At 40.3% G+C, this 4762-nt stretch overlaps 1 pseudogene; it reads right to left on the minus strand.

Annotated features, from left to right (window-relative positions):
* Nucleotides 1–3128: 3128 nt before the first annotated feature.
* Nucleotides 3129–4762, minus strand: part of LOC102842568 — a 64141-nt pseudogene continuing 62507 nt past the window's right edge.

A 4762-nucleotide genomic window follows, 5' to 3' on the forward strand; every position in this document is an offset into this window, starting at 1 on the left:
ATATATATATATTTATATAGTTATGTGCCATGGAGTCAGTTCGAACTTGTAGTGACCTTGTATAGAGTTTCCAAGGCTGTAAAATCTCTACGGGAACAGAAAGTGTCATCTTTCTCCCACAGAACAGATGGTAGTTTTTAAAAAAATGTTTTATTGTGAATTATGTGATAGTTTACATGGGAGAACATTAGTTTTACAAATCTGTTCTTAAGATGCTCTCTAAATTCAGGTGGTATATACTCAAGGTCATATTTTGCTTCCTATGGACTTGTTTCAATTTCCTTCAGCTTCCGTAAGAACTTACATATGAGCAATTAATGATCTGTTCTACACTGTGCTCCTGGCCTTGTATGGGCTGAAGATATTGAGCTTCTCCATCTTGTCTTCCCACAATGTGGGTTTTTATTCCTGTGTATTTCATCTGGTGAGGTTCACTTGTGTAGTCGTCATTTTTAGTGGTGAAAAAAGATATTTGCAATGAAAAAGTCATTATCTTGAAAAAGTTATCATGTGATCTCTAGCATTAATTCTATCACTAATGTGATATTTTCCAACTACTGATCCTTCCAATTTGTTTCCAACTTTTGCATTCCAATCACTAATAATTATTTATGAATCTGGATTGCATGTTTGATCAATTTCAGACTAAAGAAGTTGGTAGAATTCTTCAGTTTCATCATCATTAGTCTTAGTGGTTGAATCATAGTGGTATTAACTGGTTTTCCTTGTAGGTCTATGAATATTGTCCTATCACAGACTATACTGTATTACAAGATACGTCTTGAAATGTTCTTTTTGTGGATGAATGTGAAACAATTCCTCTTCAGTTTGTTATTCCTGGCATAGTAAACCATATAATTATTTGATTCAAAATGCCCCATACCAAATCAGTTCAACTCACTAATGCCTAGGATATACATCTTTATGCATTCCATTTAATTTTAGATGATTTCCAGTTTTCATAGATTTATACTTAGTTCACTCCACTTTATGATTATTAATGGATGTCTGTAACTGTTTCTTCTCATTTTGAATTGTGCTCTATCAATAAATGAAAGTCTCAAAAACTTCTCTCCATCTAAGTCACTAAGGCCAATTTTACTTTGAGGAGACAGCTCTTCCCCAGTCTTACTTGAGTACCTTCTAACTTGAGGGGCTTATCTTCTAGCACATATCAGGCAGTGTTCTGTTACTATTCATACGGTTTTCAGTGGTTAACCATTGAAAGTTGGTCTGCCTCTCCTTTTTCCTAGTCTGCCTTAGTCTGGACGTGCTACTCAAATCTGTACACCATGGGCTATGCTGCTGGTATTTAAAATACCTGTGATGTAGCTTCCAGCATCACAGCAACACACAAGCAGTCACAGTTCGTCAAACTTACAGATGAGTGGTAGACTGAAGGCTGTAGTCTCTTATATTTATTAGTATATGCTTTAAGTCTTCTTCACTTTTCAGCAAGCAAGGCTGTACCATCTGCATATCATAGATTTTAAATTAGTCTTCCTCCAATCTTGATGCTCCTTTCTTCTTCATATAGTCCAGCTTCTCATTTATTCTGCATACAAATTGAATAATTATGGTGAAAGGATACAAATCTGATGAGCACCTTTCTTGATGTTAAAGCAAGAAGAATCACCTTGTTCTATTTGAATGACTACTTCTTGGTCTACATACAGGTTCAGCATGAATACAATGAAATATTATGGAATTCCCTTTCTTCACAATGTTATCCATAATTTGTTATGATCTACATAGATGAATGCTGTAGGAAAAGCATTTGACTGTTCAAACCTACCATCCACTCTAGGAAACCCAATGCAGGGTCACTATGAGTCAGAATTGACTCAGTGGCACACAACAAACATTTTTTGGTATTCTCCACTTTCAGTCAAAATCCATCTGACATTAGCAATGAGATCCTTCATTCCGTGTTCAATCTGGAACCAACTTAAATTTCTAATAGTTCCCTAGATGTATTGCTGCAACTATTTCAGAATTATCTTCAGTAAAATTTTACTTGCATGTAATATTAATGATATTGCTTGACAATTTCCACGTTCTCTTGGATCACCTTTCCTTGGAATGGGCTTTTGTATGAATCTCTTCCAATTGGTTTTCCAAGTAGTTGTCATCCAAATATCCTGGTCTCATTCAATAAGTGAGCTCTTCCAGAGTTGCCTCCATTTGTTGAAACATCTCAGTTGGAGTTCTGTCAATTCCTTAAGCCTTGTTTTTCATCATTACCTTCACTGCAGCTTGGGTTTCTTCTTTCAATCCCATTAATTTTTTTTTTAAATACTAAAAATTAATTACACACTTTAAATGGGTACATGTTATGGTATGTAAATTATATTTCAATAAAGTTGTTATAGACACACACAAAAACAACAAACAAAATTCCTCCAGAAGCTCAGAGCTTTCCGATGTCTAGTCTGGGCCCTGGTTGACCGGGGAGAAGTCTGAACGTATGTGGGGTCAACACTCCCTTGTAGCAGTCATAAACCGTGCTTGAATTATCGACTTGAGGACTTTCCAAATCACATTGGTGTTACGAACTCCACTTTGACATGGTATGAGGGCCAGCTGTGGCTACATGCTACTGAGAAAACATTTTATCCCACTTCCTACCCACCCTTGTATCCAAAACCAAGCTAACTGGGATGAGTTCTCCTTTGTGGGACTAGTTCTTCCTCTAAATAATGGTGTCATCTTTTGGGGACCCAGATTTAAACAGGAGAGGTTTTAGATCTGACTTCCTATTTTGTGTCTTACGGTTGGTTGCTTACCACACCCACCTATGTGGCCCACCCAAACATAACTCTAGGCCACCCACAAATCCCACCGAAAAGCAGAATAAAATGAGTGGCCTGAATGTTAGGAAAGTTTATAAAGTGACTCCTGCATACAGTTCCAGCCCTGGGAGGCATCAGCAGACTTTGTGGCCCTTATTGGCCCCTTCCTCTATACTAGAGACATATCAGCTTAGGGTAATGGAAGGAGAAGAGCAAGCGAAGTGATGAACCGGATCCAAGCAGAAGCAGTTTTGCATGGAAGGCATCTAGGCCGCTTTTCTTACCGGCCCAAAAGGCAGTCCAAGAACCTTCTAGTCTTTTCTGAGCGATACTGCCTTAGGCCAAGAGAACAGGCCAAACCCATGTGTCACTGAGGCAGTGGCAAAGCTGAAGACAGTCTTTGCCTGCATTTTGGTGCCTCTTTCGACTCAAGAAGCTCTCCAGCCTTTTACTGCGTTTCAGCTCCTTGAACTTCTCAGCTAGGGTCAACTGACATTGCTCAGATTTCTTTAGGAAGTACGGCCGGTGGCCCTACTGGGCCTGAACCCACCGCTCCTTTTTCAGGGCCAGGCATAGCTCCTGCTGCTGCTTTCTATCCTGCTGTGCCATTTCTTGCTGTTCTAATCGCTGACGCAGCAGCTGCAGTTTCTCATGCTCCTCCCCAGAACGACACTTCTTTAAATTGCTTTTTCACAATCTCTTTCTCTTTGGCTCGAATATCATTCAGGAATTGATATGTTTTGTCAAACACCTCAGGATTATATTCCCCTGAGAGATCATCAAAGCGGGGATCCCGGGCCACACCTTCTTACTGACCGGGACAACTTGACGCAAAAATGGCACCCGGGCCTTGGCCGGCATTTCCTAAGGCTTGTGTTTATCTGCAACACATGCATTTTGGCCAGGAGGTATAGAATCTTGCTCCCTAGTGTTGTTTCCAGCTACCAACTGCGTATACTTTTTAGTCCCCACTTGGCTCTGTAATTCTAACAGCTCCTCAAATGACATGTTGGATGTGCCCTTCCGCAGGTCCGGGGTTGTGGAACCGGGCTCCAGGCCTCCGCCGCCCTTCCTGCCGCATTGGGCCGGGAGGAAGACTGGGTTACCCCCCTTGCTTGCCCCCCATTCATTCTTGAAAAAAAAAAAAAAATTTTTTTTTTTTAAGGTTTTTATTGTAGATTGAGTGAAAGTTTACAGGGCAGATCATCAGTTTTACATTCAACCAATCATACACTTTGTTTCGTTACAATGATTATAATGCCTTCCATGTACTATCAGTTAACAGTATTTCTCTATATTCACTCTAGCTTTTTTAAAAAAAAATAAAACAAACACTCAGGCATATATAATAATTTACACCACCAAAGGGCACATTCTGCAGGTCTACCTCCTGGCTGCCACCTCTTAGTCCCTCTCTTTCCAGGAATCTAGAGTCCTCAGCTGCTCCCTCTCTCCATGTCTCCGTCTCTGCCTCCATCTCTGGTATCGCTGTTTCTCTGGATAAGGTCTTGCGTTCCACTTGTGCTCTTCTCCCTTCATGGTCCTAGGGGCCTTTGTTTCTGGACTGTAAGATTAACTACTCCCCCGTTTTTGTTACAAAACTTCTACCTTTACAAATGTGACAGTTGCAATTAGTCATGATAACAATTACTCACTATCGAATCACAAGAATCTTATCCCCATCTCTTTTAACCAGATCCATCTAGACAAGATGAAAACTATTCAGTGGGGACTCTTCCTTCCCCCCCCCCCCCGCCACAATATTAAACTAAACTCCATCTTGAAATCTTGTAAGCCAGTCACTTTGTTCCTTTATTGCCCCCTCATTTTACGTAGTCAATGCCTAAGTTGTCCATTGCTATCTACCCTCTGTTCAGAGGGGATAGAATTGGTACTTGATGTGAAGACTCCTTCCCTCTCTGTTGATATTTAGAGTTACTACCTCCCTGAGTGTAGGTCAAGTTCATCCA

This window comes from Chrysochloris asiatica, unplaced genomic scaffold (assembly GCF_000296735.1).
Source record: "Chrysochloris asiatica unplaced genomic scaffold, ChrAsi1.0 scaffold00028, whole genome shotgun sequence".
NCBI lineage: Eukaryota > Metazoa > Chordata > Mammalia > Afrosoricida > Chrysochloridae > Chrysochloris > Chrysochloris asiatica.